Below are 15,110 nucleotides of genomic sequence, written 5' to 3'. Positions count from 1 at the left end.
TTAGAGAAATGCAAATAAAAACTACAATAAGGTACCACCTCACACTGGTCAGAATGGTCATCATTAAAAAGTCTACAAATTCTGGAGAGGGTGTGGAGTGAAGGGAACCCCCCTCCTACACTGTTGGTGGGAATGTAAATTGGTGCAGCCACTATGGAGAGCAGTATGAAGGGTCCTTGAAAAACTAAAATAGAACTACCATATGACCCAGCAATCCACTCCTGGGCATATACCCAGACAAAACTCTAATTTGAAAAGGTACATGGACACCAATGTTCAAAGCAGCACTATTCACAATAGCCAAGACATGAAAACAACCTAAATGTCCATGAATGGATAAAGAAGATGTGGTACTTATATACAATGGAATATTAGTCATAAAACAAGAATGAAATAATGCCATTTCCAGCAACATGGATGGACCTGGAGATTATCATACTAAATGAAGTCAGAAAGAAATACCATATGACATCACTTACACGTGGAATCTAAAATATGACACAAATGAAATTATCTACGAAACAAACAGACTCACAGAGAACAGACTTGTGGTTTCCAGGGGGGAGGGAGGTGGGAGGTAGGGGAGGGATGCACTGGGAGTTTGGGGTTAGCAGATGCAAGCTATTTATATAGAATGGATAAACAAGGGGACTATCTTCAATATCCTGTGATAAACCAGAATGAAAAAGAATATGAAGAATAATGTATTAATATATATGCAAAACTGAATCACTTTGCTGTAAGCAGAAATTAACACAATACTGTAAATACTTCAATAAAATAAATTTTTAAAAGTCTCTAGAAAGCCGAGGAAATGTCATTAATTAATATTGGGTGACTCTTAATGATAATCTTGTACTTGTAAGTGCTTGAATTGCTTAAACCCGGCATGATTTGATGCCAGGCATGTTCATTCTTCGGGCAGCCTCACCCAGCCAAGCTAAGTGACACCAGAATGCTTGGGAGACTTAGCTGATAGTGACTACCGAGGGTGCACTGTAAGATTAAGGTATGCCGTAAACTTCAAACTGCCAGTTTTTGAGGGTATGAGCTTGGGCTTCAGATTTTTAACTTTAGTGACTCTGTGATCTGGTGTCGTTTTGGATACCACCCAAAAGCTTGACAGTAGAGATACTCCGTCCTGCAGGTCAACCATGACTGCAGCAACTCCCTAGATAACAAACTGCCTGTGAGACCTACATAATGTGCTAGGCACATGGTATAAAGTGAGCCTTTTCTTCTGCAGCTGAAGTAGTTGAAGAAACTGTAGCCACTGGGACATGTGCACATGACTTAGCAGCTACATACAGGCCAAGCCTGCTTTCCTGGACTTTTCTGATATTGATGACTCAGTGCTAAGGAGGCATGTGGTTTCTAATCCACACAGCACTGTTACCAACAGATAATCTAATCCCTTCAGCAGAAACTAAAAGATTCTTAGCTGATCTTGTCCTGCCTTTTCAACCTCATTCGCACACCTTAGTGGATGATGTGCCCTTTAAGAGTTGTTTGTTTTTCTTAATGAAATAGTGATATTTGCAGCAACACGGATGGACCTAGAGATTATCATACTGAGTGAAGTAAGTCAGACAGAGAAAGACAAACACTGTGTGATATCACTTACATGTGGAATCTTTAAAATAATACAAATGAATTTATTTATAAAACAGAAAGACTGAGCTTCCCTGGTGGTGCAGTGGTTGAGAGTCTGCCTGCCGATGCAGGGGACACAGGTTCGTGCCCCGGTCTGGGAAGATCCCACATGCCGCAGAGCGGCTGGGCCGTGAGCCATGGCTGCTGAGCCTGCACGTCCGGAGCCTGGGCTCCATGACGGGAGAGGGCCGCGTACCGCAAAAAAAAAACCAGGAAGACTCACAGACATAGAAAACAGACTTAGGGTTACCAAAGGAAAAAGGGGGAGGGGAAGGGATAAATTATATATTTTATATATATAACATATATATTATATATATGTTATATATATATAAATATAAAAATATATAACAGATATATAGAAAATAGATAAGGATTTACTATGTAGCACAGGGAACTATATTCAATATCTTGTAATAACCTATAATGGAAAAGAATCTGAAACAAATATATATATATGAGAATGTACATATATATATAATTGAATCACTTTGCTGTACACCTGACACTAACAATATTGTAAATCAGCCATGCTTCAATTTAAAAGATTGTTTTCACCTTAATACTGTAGAAAACTTTATAGTTTTGATAGATATATTTCCATTAAAAAAATGAAATATTAGAAACACCTCAATCCTACCACTGTTTTCAATAATTTTAACATTTTCTTGCAGAGCTTTAGCTGTAAAAGCACAGTTGTACCTATGCAAGAATATGATCTTAGTTAAATAAGGCCTCAAAGCTTAAATCCTTTACAAGGAAAAGAGAAAAAGGAACTAACCTTGGGCCTGCTGGTGTCAGACCATTGTATGAATACCTTGTTGAAGCCTCAGAGCCTGCTCCTTGATTCCTCCTACCTTGGGGTTGCCTTAGTTTGGTCTTGAGTCTGAGATAACAGATTCTTGGAGTGGGTCCCCATGTGGGGGAAAAGCCGGCCACAGGGAGGCAGTTCCATATGGCTCTAAACCTGTGCAGTGGATAAATCACAACATCAAGCATGTACCTACCAACTGTTGTACTTTATTGCATTAGCTCATTTAGTGAGTTAACCGTCATTCTGAGGAAGTGTGGCAGATTTTATTTTCCACAAGTGGCCACAGCAGTATTTCTGGTCTCACAGACTGCCAGAGACTTGCTGTGCCCTTGGAGAAGCAGTGTGTTTTCCCTCTTCTTGAGCCTGGGAAGAATTTTATGATTGCCTTGACTGGTAGAATCTACTAGAAAGTGACCTCTGAGGATAGGTCACAAAAGGCAAATCGGCCTCTGCTTTCTCTCTCTCCATGTGTGTCGTAAGGAAGCCCGGGCCACACGGAGAGGCCATGTGTAAGAGGGCTGACAGCCCCAGCCATGGTCTCAGTCATGTCAATCACCAGGGGTGGGGTGAGTGAACCCCCAGATGATTCCAGCTCCTAGTCTGAGCCTTCCGGCTGAGGCCCCCTTCATGGGGAGCAGAGATAAGCCATCCCTGCTGTGCTCCATCCAAATTCCTGACTCATCAATCCTTGAGCCTAATAAATGGTTGTTGGACACCATTACATTTTGAGATGGTTTCTTACACAGGCATAGTAGCTGGCACAGGTAAGCACTATTACATCTATTTTACACGGGTTAAGTCACTTGCCCAAATCATTCAGCTAATTACTAAGTGGTGGAGCCCCAAGTTAGCCAGACAGATTGGCTCTAGAGTCTTTGTGGTGTTCTTTCCTGACTATCCTCCCAATACCAGTGTGAAACTACAGGCCGGGTCTCTGCTGTGAATTAGGAACTGGGGGAAAGGGGCTTCTCTAGAGCTAAGTTGAGAGCAGAAGCAGGGAGAGATGGGTTACCTCCCAGGCGAGGCCAGTGATGCTAATCATTTTCTGTAAAGGGCTAGGTTAGATGATGAGAAAACAATCCCAAATTTTCAGTGCATTACCACAACAAAAGTTATTTCTTGCTCAAACTGTATGTTCATCTGGGTCTTGGGGGGGCTCTGCTCATTGTTGAGGGGGTTATAGTCACTCTGGGACTCAGCTGATGGAGACACAATCTTGACACATACTTCCAAGACCAGCAAGGCAGGGGATGAAGACAGTGGTGACTCATGTACCGTGACTTAGAGCTTCCACCTGCAGAGATACATCACTTTTCCTCACATTTTATGGGCCAAAGCAAGTCACGTGACCACTCTTAACTTCAAGGTTGCATGTACCAGAAAGGGAAACGAGATATGTATTTGGAGAACAGTACTAATGACTTCCCAAATCCACCCTTCAGTCACCAAATAGTTCACTATCTTTCATACACACAAAATACAATCATCAAGAGTGATTTTCAAGAGTGACAACCCAAGAATTCCATGTTGTCATGGCCATATGCCCAGAGTTGAGGATTTCTGGGTGATGGGCTGACGTACAAGGAGGCTCCTCTTCATAAACTTATAAGAAAATTTACCTGTTCAATATACAATAGAAGAGGAATAAAATAACAACAAAACCTATACTCCTCTTTGAGAAGGAAAGAACGGGAGGCATACAGCAAGCCCTGGTGGGTAGCAATTCTGACACCCTGCTCACCAGTCATTTTGAGGGCCCTCCCCCAGAGGCTATAGCAGAAAACTGCCCCTCAAGGATCAGCAGCAGCCAAGACATCACTGTGTGGCTGGGAGGAGGCAGGAGTGAGAGAGCTGGTGGAAGTGGGGAATGCTTTCAGGGGGGAAGGCTGATTTCCAGCAATAAAGTTAATTTAACTCATGCCATACTAATTTTGGTTACCCAGAACCAAAGGTCACCCTTCCTGAATGCTCAAGACTGCTCTCAAAGCTATAATCCTGTGAGGTGTATACTGTTGAGCTCATCCACATTCTATAGATGCGAAGTGTGGGGGAGAGGTGTTAGGTTACATGCCCCAGGTCACATAGCTAATAAGTAATCAGAGTGGGGTATTTGATCCCAGGTTCAAGAATTTTAGGGGCTTTGAACTTAACCCCTACCCTGTGTTACCTTTCAAAGGATTAGAGTATAGAAAATAATTAGGTGCATGGAAAAAATATAATTCCGAGATTTTTCTCTAATTCTCTATTTTAAATGGGATTATATACTCCATTTAATGGATAGTTCAGAAGTTATTTAACATACCTACTAATTTAAGCATAAGATAATTTCTTTAAAATTTGTTTTCAAAAAATTTGTTATGAACACAAAGAAGCACACATTACTTAGTTCAATTTAGATTTTATGTGATTTAGAGTTTATGTGAATTCTTACCTGACCTCAGGCCCTAGCTAGCCAGTAAATGGATGCCAAAAATTAATTTATAATCCTCTTTGCAACTTGCAGAATTTTCAGTGATGCTAGGAAAAAAGCCATACTCAAATTATTAGTGTATTTTAGAAACTGGTTGTTGCGGTATAAAATATTTTATTTCTGAGGGCTAATATAATACATAAGACCACAAGGTGACAGCCAAGACACATGATTTTCTCTTCAGACATTTTATGATTTTTCTCAAATGTAGTAATGCATACAAACTTTTATGCCAAATTGGAGAAATGACACATTCATTTCACGGAATAAATCCAAGCACAGAAGCTCCACAGTTTGTGATAGGTAATAAGCGAACAGTTTTAACTTGCTAACAGCATATGGTTCTTGTTCAGGCCAGTATGAGCTATATATGTATTTTTTCCTGAACCTTCTATCTTCCTCCTCTTTGATCCGCCACCCTAAACGTACCTGTACAGAGTGTGTTCTAAAAAGGTTAAGATCTCTCATAGTCAAAGTTAAGAAGGAATGTGGACAACCCCGATCTGATTTTATTTGCCTTTTGAGCAATCAAATCTACACAAACCGTCATCTATATGATCACCCACTCTAGCGAGCCCTGCCTCATCTCAGTTTATTCTAATCCAGCTAAAAGACCATACAGCATGCTCTAAATTTTTTTTTACAGATGGTGTGGACATTCAAAAATTTGAAGGCCATGGTCCTAGTAGATAAAGTTCAAACTCCCTTTGCACAGCATACAAGAAGTCCTGGCATGATTTGGCTGCACCCATGCTTCACCTTTCCCGCTCAAGCAATTGTAAACTGTGTATAGTTCCAGAACACATCAGGACGTGAGGAAAACAGAGGATAGGACAGTGGGAAAAGCTAAGCAAAGATGAAGTTCTGCTAATGTCCATTCTTAGCTTGTTCCCATGGGGATAGTAAAAGGCATCAAAAATTATCCTACCTTTAGGCACAAGGCCAGGTTTTTGCCTGCCTGTATCAGTCAGCCCTTGCCCAGGGATACCCTTGGAGGAAGGCAAAAACCTTTCAGGCACTTCCAGGCTAGGGAATACTCATCAGCTGAGGGCAATTCTCTGGAGAAGGCTGCCTTGTGAGCTGTAGTGGAGAGCTTTCACAGCAGCTGGAGAATTCAGCGAGCCAATCTGGTTAAGGGAGGGGATGGGGTGAATGAAGTACCCAACAGCACTACTACATTTTGCCACACTGATGTCTACAAATCTGTAAGTACCTTTACAGAAATGATAATCGTGTGAGAAATCTACCATTTTATTCTCCATCAACACACTAATTGTAAACTTGATAACTTGTAGCCTTGAGGCTTTTTTTCTTTTCCTTTAAACATGGTTCTATTTTGGTTAGCTAGTCTTTTTAAAACCTAGCTTTTTCTCCCTAAATACTTTAGTCTCTAAGTTTTCCTTTGTACCTGGCTAATTTCTTTTCACGGTTAAGATTTACCTCAGATGCCCATTTTTCGGGGAAGCCTTCCCCGATCCTTCTAAAGCTGGGATGTTCTGCTACTCAGTTCTCATAAAACTTCATATATTCCTATATCATTATGTTATGGCAATGCTGTAGGATTATCCCACAATGTGTCTGAATCACTCAGGGCTTGGTCAGGAAAACAGAAGCCACTCCATGTTTTCTGGGCATACAGGATTTGCTACAGGAATTAGAGGCTTACTTGACTGTAGGAAGAACTGAGGAGTAATGAAGTATGGGAAGCCGCTGCAGATGGGAAGGAAGGAGGCTGACACTGAAGAAGATCTGGCCCAAAGTAACAACTCACCAGGAAGCTGCTGCGACTCTCTCGGAGAAGCACTCTCACAGCCTCGGGGCGCAGCAGCCACACGGGTGGTCCCCAAGAGTTACCCGGGGAGCTGCTGTGCATCTCTCATCTGGTCATGAGTCCAGCTGCAGCTGCCAGTGGAGAATACAGCTTCTCTTCCTCTTCCGCCTTCCAAATCTCCAGCAACTTCTCTTATAGGCAGCTCCACATCCCAGGGAAGGGAATTCTGAGAAGAGACCTTAAAGGGGATAGTGGTGGTGCTGAGTTAACAACAGATCATACAGTGCGGTAGCCCATGATAGATTATGAGCTTCTCCCCAGCTGGAGAATGTATCTTACTCATTTCTATCTTCTTGGTGCCTGGAAGTTCCTGGAAATTAGAGGTACCCAGTAAATGTTCATTAAACGATTGAATAAGTGAATGCAGAGAGGACAACAGCTCCCTGAAACCAGGTGATTTTGTCTGTATTCTTTTTTTTTTTTTTTTTTTTTTTTTTGCTGTACGCAGGCCTCTCACCGTCGCGGCCTCTCCCATTGTGGAGCACAGGGATGCGCAGGCTCAGCGGCCATGGCTCACAGGCCCAGCCGCTCCAAGGCATGTGGGATCCTCCTGGACCAGGGCACGAACCCGTGTCCCCTGCATCGGCAGGCGGACTCTCAACCAGTGCACCACAAGGGAAGCCCTTGGCTGTATTCTAAATGATGCTATGAGCGATCAATGGTCGATCTTCAGAAGAACCTTATATTTCATAACACATGGTAGTGATAATTAGTAATTCAGGATATCTTTCCCATGCTGACCAAAATAGCCAAATTTCTGAAATCTAAAATCCTAGATAGGAAGGCACCTTTGCAATTCAGTGCACTGAAACTGGTAAGGAATGTTAGGTCAGGGAGCCATTCTCCACCATACTGCCTCTCTGACTTCCTTGAGTTCCTTCCAGTTCCTGAGAACCATGTGCATGTTTAGGAAAATGCCACTAGGGGGCACTCTTGCTTCTTTGCCGTAGTAGGTCAAGGTCATTGCCTTTTCTAGACAAGGGAATTGAGTGTAACTGAGAAAGGTTACTTTTTAAAAGCAACTAAACTGTTCCTCAAATTATAACTACAAAATTGACGTTAGCTGACATAAAATACATACCTCTTCAAACAAGAACCAAAACAAACATAAAAATCAAAGAGCCTAACGTCCTCATCTATAATGTTTTCACCACTTCAGAATTACAAGTGGCACTAGAATCTTGTTCTGTTAAGTGTTCCCAGGGGTTCGTCGCCCCATTTACACTGTCCCTGCTTCCCATGCAAGGTGGGATGATTCAGAAGCTTACTGTCTTACTTCCAAAGCCTATGGTGCAGACGGGGCGGAGAGGGTGGGGAAACTTTTTTTTTTAACACAGCAGGTTAGTATGCACTTAAATTAGTTCAAATTATGGCTAGGAAACAGCTGATCATAATAAATAGAGGCAAAGTTGCTACAGTACATGTAGAAATCTTTTCCTTTAAAATCTAAAAATTCCTTCCTAACTAAATTGTCTTTCTCTGTGATTTTTTACACTTTTTTTTTAAGCATAAAAGAAGTACTTATTCATTGACTAAAACCCAGGGAAAAAAAGGTAGGCAAAGAGAAAAAGAAAAAAATGATTAATTTCAGCCCCAATAATGAATAAACATTTTAGTGAGTGTTTTCATAGTCCCATAGTCCTTTATTAATCATTCATTTATATATGTGATTGACTTGGTAGACTCAATACACACTCTATGTTCCAGGCACCATGCTAGGTTTTGACCCTGCAAAGGAAAACAAGATAGACAATCCCTCTCAACAAAGGAGACATAGCCCCTCTCTCTCCGTCTTTCACTGTCTCTATAAATATGTTTCCATATAAATATATATATCTGTCTCTATATGCTTATACATACACTTATATATACATACAGGCACTTATATATATATTTTTTCCAAAAGTATTATACATATTGTTTTGTATCCTGATTTTTTTTTTTTTTTTTCTTCAGTACGCGGGCCTCTCACTGTTGTGGCCTCTCCCGTTGCGGAGCACAGGCTCCGGACGCGCAGGCTCAGTGGCCATGGCTCACGGGCCCAGCCGCTCCGCGGCATGTGGGATCTTCCCGGACCAGGACACGAACCCATGTTCCCTGCATCGGCAGGCGGACACTCAACCACTGCGCCACCAGGGAAGCCCCAGAAGCCCCTGATTTTTTTCCTTAATAATATCCTGATTATTTTTCATATCATTAAATATTTTTCAAAGGCATTATTTTTCATTCATAATATTTTATTTTCTAGATACTCAATAGTTTTTAATCAAATATTCCTCTTCTTGAAAATGTAAGTTGTATTTACTTTGTTACTATGAAAATAATGATTCAAGGAGCAATATTGTAGCCAAATCTTTGCTCACAACCACAGTTGTATTCCTAGTGTAAATCCCCAAAGTTTGGATTGATGGATTAAATGAACTGCAAAATTTTAAAGCTTTCATAGCTATGGCTAAATTTCCTTCATAAGGGCTACATCAATTTTGGTCTCTATTTGCTCATGCCTTTGAATCCTCCACCAATACTGAGTATTTTCATCTAAATAAAGTTTTCAACTTTATAATAATAAATAATACTTTAAAATAATACTTTTTGTTTTAATTTATGTGGTTTATGCTAATTGGTTTATTAATGAGTTTGAATATGTTTTCTTATGTTATTAACCATTTTTCTCATTTTTGAATTCCTTGCTGATTTCCTCTGTCCAGTTGTCTATTGGGCATTAGTTTTTTTCTAATGCCCAATAGATATGTAGGGATTCTTTATACATTAAAGTTATTAACCCCTGCAAATATGTTTCTGGTTTGTCATTTGTCTTTTATTATTATTTTGGTCATATACAATTTAACATTTTAAAGTTTCTAACTTTAGACCCTCTATTAGGCATTTAGCGAAAGGTAGAAGCAGAGATGAGTATTTTTATGGTTCTGTACAAATTATCCTCTAGATTCAGCTTTCCTTTTTATCTTTGGTTTAGAATTTCTCTAGAGAATCATTGACCATACAACAGGGAAATAACTTATTAAATCCATCAACTCTAGTGAGAAACCTTACCAAAATATTCTTTATTGGGAAAGAGGGCAGAATTTTTGCCCTAGGGACAATTTTGAAATATGTGGGAGCATTTCTGATTGTCATATGACTGGAAAATTCTACTGACACTTTGCAGAGGGCGTCCAGGAATGCTAAACATGCTGCAATGCACAGAATAATGGGGAATTTTTCCTCCTGAGTGCCAATAGCAGCTTCCATTGAGAAACACAGAGTTAGACTATCATCCAACCATCTTAAACAAAAATACTATTTAAAATACTTAATAAAAATACTTGAAAACATTATACCAAAACATGTTTTCAGTTGATATATGGTAGCATTTTCTCCACACTGTATTTATGTATGCAAACTTAATGAACTGGAACACATCAATTCCCTGCTCTAATAATGGGTAACAGACTTCAGTTGAATATGGGTATCAGAGAGATATTTGGCATATGACTGGTTATCATTTTGGCTTATCAAGAAAGTTATACTACTGGTTTGCTCAGAAAGAGTTACAGCGGGAGCTGAAATAAGTGAACTGGATTTGTTAACCGAGAGTAGTGATGCTCCAAAAGAATTCTGTTAGGGGACACATCTATTCCCCATTCACATCTTGCCTTCCATTCTGTATTCACCAGTAAAGACTGTGACCTCAGGGTGGCCAGTGCAACTGCTTTTGCTCAATTTTAGTCTTCTGTTTGCTCTGGGTGCTGTTTGTTCCAATACAAACGTTGAGGGCAGGAAATAACCGAGTCTGGTTTCTCTGTGAGTGTTTTGTTCTCTGGAAATACAATTATTTCGTTCATTTGAAATTGCCTTTGATCAAACAGGTTGGTATAAACCAGAGTTTTTTGATTGCCTGCAGATGGCAGTGATTATTAACTTGTCATTCTAAATAAAAGGTGTTGATTTTACCTAAGAGTTCTAGAGTGCTATATTAATGGCAGAGTTTACTGTGTTCTAATAAAAATTAGTAAGATTCACATGCTGCCTTTGAAGAAGAGAGCTGCATTTACATGCTAAACATAATGTCATTTAAAATATTAGGTAACTAGACATGGAACACAGAAGACATTAAATTAACATACTTCACCAGATTATGCAAAACATTGAATAGACAAAAGAGTTTAAGGGCAGGATTTGATTACCGTGGTCAAACTCGAGTCATATATCTTGGAAAATCTGATTCCAAAATATACTTAAATCATGATAAACTTTGTGCTCTAAGTTTTACCTCCAGAACAAGATATAGCAGTAAGAGTTGAAGACATTGGCAAGATAACATTCTGGAATACAGACAACAGTGCTGTCCAAACGGAAGGAATCATCCAAAGGCAATGGAAAGAAAATTGCGAATCCGATCATTCTCTTACATAAGCTCTTGGAAAATATATGCAATTCTAAGGTCATGAGGAAGACACAGTTTAGCAGCAGAAGTCTGAAAAGAGTCCACTAAAATGGTCAAGGGAAAAGAATAGGAATCATGTGTAGTTCGACTCAAAAGGTAGATCTTCATCAAAACGACAAAGGAGTGGGAATGTGATCAGAATTATTTTTTCATGGTCATTGGGTATTACTTTACCTTCGAAAGGGTAATATAGGGCATTTAAAGAGAAGGGCTGCTTTCAGTTGTGTACATTCATGAAGCCTGCATATCAAAAGTGTGTAGAAGATAGAAACACAAACATGTTCAAGGCGATATACCCAAATATGTTGTTTGCTAATAACTTATAAAGGGAAGAAAATGGAAGTTTGGGCGAATATATCCTTGCTCTTCTAAGTCTAAACTAATTGAATGAAGATAACTCTGCCTTTCTATAAGCTACTCTTCGTTTTAGAAATTAGACCACCTGAGCTGGAAGGACTTCAAGTCAGACTCAGTGCTAATGATCACATTCCTATTTTCATCAGAATTACAAATCAGTTTAGAAAGGTAAATCCAAAGCATTGTACTATCATGAATACATAAAATTTACAGGTATATTGAATAGGTTACTGGAGGTATTCAGAGGAGGCTGGACACGATCTTGTTGGAGATGCCAGAGATCTGTGCATTAGATGTGACCAGATTAGATTTACAATTCTATGACTTGTTCTTTTATTTATTGATTTTTTACACCTTTATTGGAGTATAACTGTTTTACAGTAGTGTGTTAGTTTCTGCTTTACAACAAAGTGAATCCGTTATACATATACATATGTTCCCATATCTCCTCCCTCTTGTGTCTCCTTCCTACCCTCCCTATCCCACCCCTCTAGGTGGTCACAAAGCACCAAGCTGATCTCCCTGTGCTATGTGGCTGCTTCCCACTAGCTATCTATTTTACATTTGGTAGTGTATATATGTCCATGCCACTCTCTCATTTCGTCATAGCTTACCCTTCCCCCTCCCCATATCCTCAAGTCCATGCTCTAGTAGGTCTGTATTTTATTCCCATCCTACCCCTAGTCTCTTCATGACATTTTTTTCTTAGATTCCATATATATGTGTTAGAATACGGTATTTGTTTTTCTCCTTCTGACTAATTTCACTCTGTAGGACAGACTCCAGGTCTATCTACCTCATTACAAATAACTCAGTTTCATTTCTTTTTATGGCTGAGTAATATTCCATTGTATATATGTGCCACATCTTCTTTATCCATTCATCTGTTGATGGACATTTAGGTTGCTTCCATGTCCTGGCTATTGTAAGTAGAGCTGCAACGAACATTTGGTACATGACTCTCTTTGAATTATGGTTTTCTCAGGGTATATGCCCAGTAGTGGGATTGCGGGGTCGTATTGTAGTTCTATTTGTAGTTTTTTAAGGAACCTCCATACTGTTCTCCATAGTGGCTGTATCAATTTACATTCCCACCAGCAGTGCAAGAGTGTTCCCTTTTCTCCACACCCTCTCCAGCATTTATTGTTTCTAGATTTTTTGATGATGGCCATTCTGACTGTTGTGAGATGATATCTCATTGTAGTTTTGATTTGCATTTCTATGATTAATGATGTTGAGCATTCTTTCATGTGTTTGTTGGCAATCTGTATATCTTCTTTGGAGAAATGTCTATTTAGGTCTTCTGCCCATTTTTGGATTGGGTTGTTTGTTTTTTTGTTATTGAGCTGCATGAGTTGCTAATAAATTTTGGAGATTAATCCTTTGTCAGTTGCTTCATTTGCAAATATTTTCTCCCATTCTGAGGGTTGTCTTTTGGTCTTGTTTATGGTATCCTTTGCTGTGCAAAAGCTTTTAAGTTTCATTAGGTCCCATTTGTTTATTTTTGTTTTTATTTCCATTTCTTTAGGAGGTGGGTCAAAAAGGATCTTGCTGTGATTTTTGTCATAGAGTGTTCTGCCTATGTTTTCCTCTAAGAGTTTGATAGTGTATGACTTGTTCTTTTAAAAGAGAGGAAAGTGAGGATCAAGATTATAAGTGGAAAAAAAATTGTAAGTAGGATGAACCTGAATACTAAATGTTTTGATTTAGCATAGCTATCTAGACAATGGAACTGCCAAGTCTCTTCATTTCCTTTGTTTCCCTCTCTATATACTAATGAGACAAAATTTCCTCATTATTTATTCAGTAGATATTTATCAAACTGCTACTCTGAGCCAGTATTATAGGTCAATAGTAGTCTCTTGATACATCTTTATTTAGTAGGTAAATTACGGTAATTAGTAAGAAGACAAAGAAGATGAAATCATAGTTTCCATCCTCACATGGACAGAAAGAAAATAATGAGGAAGAAAGGAACCGAACCGAAAGGATGGGATATAGCTCTACTAAAGAAATAACTATAATATACCATAAATTTCTCTAAGTATTGCTTTAATATTAATACACAAATTTGGAAATGTGTCTTCATTTTCATTCTGTTCAAAATACTTTTTTTTTTTTTTTTTTTTTTTTTTTTTTTTTTTTTTTTTTGTGGTACGCGGGCCTCTCCCATTGCGGAGCGCAGGCTCCGGACGCGCAGGCTCAGCGGCCATGGCTCACGGGCCCAGCCGCTCTGCGGCATGTGGGATCTTCCCGGACCGGGGCACGAACCCGTGTCCCCTGCATCGGCAGGCGGACTCCCAACCACTGCGCCACCAGGGAAGCCCCCAAAATACTTTTTATTTTTGGTTGCGTTGGGTCTTTGTTGTGGGCTTCTCATTGCGGTGGCTTCTCTTGTTACGGAGCATGGGCTCTAGGCGCGCAGGTTTCAGTAGTTGTGGCTCGCTGGCTCTAGGTTGCAGGCTCAATAGTTGTGGCACATGGGTTTAGTTGCTCTGCAGCATGTGGGATCTTCCTGGACCAGGGCTCGAACCCATGTCCCCTGCATTGTCAGGCGGACCCTCAACCACTGCACCACCAGGGAAGCCCTGAATTTGCCTTTTGATTTCTTCTTTGACCCATGGGTTTCTTAGATGGGTGTTACTTAGTTTTCAAATATTTGGTGATTCTCCAGATTTCTTTCTATTTTTGATATCCTAATTTAATTCCATTGTGGTCAGAAAACATACTTTGTATGAGTTGAATTCTTTTAAATGTACTGAGGATGTGTTTGTTTTGGTGGATGACTGTACAGTATGTTTTCACGTTAAATAAAACTAGGTGCTAGCTGCTCTAGCATACAACCCCCAAATTCCTGTGTCTTAACAAAATAAATGTTTTGATTTTTTTCATAGTCTAAAGAGTGTATGATGGACACCTTTTCCTGTGACAATTCAGGCACCTAGACTCCTTTATTTGGTGGCTCTGTCATGCTCTATGGTATTCTCAAATTTCTATGCTGGAAGCTCTGCATTCAGCTGCTTAGTGAGTAAAGAGAAAGAACATGGAAGATCACATGAGAAGTTCAAGAAGTCAGGCCTGGAAGTGCTTTAAACTGCTTCTACTCACTTTCCATTAGCTGGAGCTCAATCACATGGCCCAACCTAAAATTAAGGAGGGCAGGAAATATTGTTTAGGGGTGTTCTCAAGAAGAGGAAAAACGTGGATATCGAGCAGTTCCAGAATTCTCTAATGCAATAAATTTAGAATTATCTGGAGCTAGGTTGCCTTAGATGAAGGCATATATTTCTCAATCTCTTAAGCTTTCTGAAGTTGTTTACTCCTTTCATCTCTAAATAAAACATCTCAGTATTTCTTCCTGTATAATTGCAAAAAACTGCAATGAAGTCCCTATAGGATTTCTGCTTGTCACCTGTCATCCAACACATTTTTTCTGACTTGATGTTTCATTTCTGCTACTACTGCAGGTCGTCCCATTTCACTATAAACATGAACACAGCTCTCTTTCTTCATTCTTTAAGACCACACTAACACAAGA

Source organism: Kogia breviceps, chromosome 9, assembly GCF_026419965.1.
Source record: "Kogia breviceps isolate mKogBre1 chromosome 9, mKogBre1 haplotype 1, whole genome shotgun sequence".
NCBI lineage: Eukaryota > Metazoa > Chordata > Mammalia > Artiodactyla > Physeteridae > Kogia > Kogia breviceps.
Note: the sequence above shows the minus strand (reverse complement) of the source record.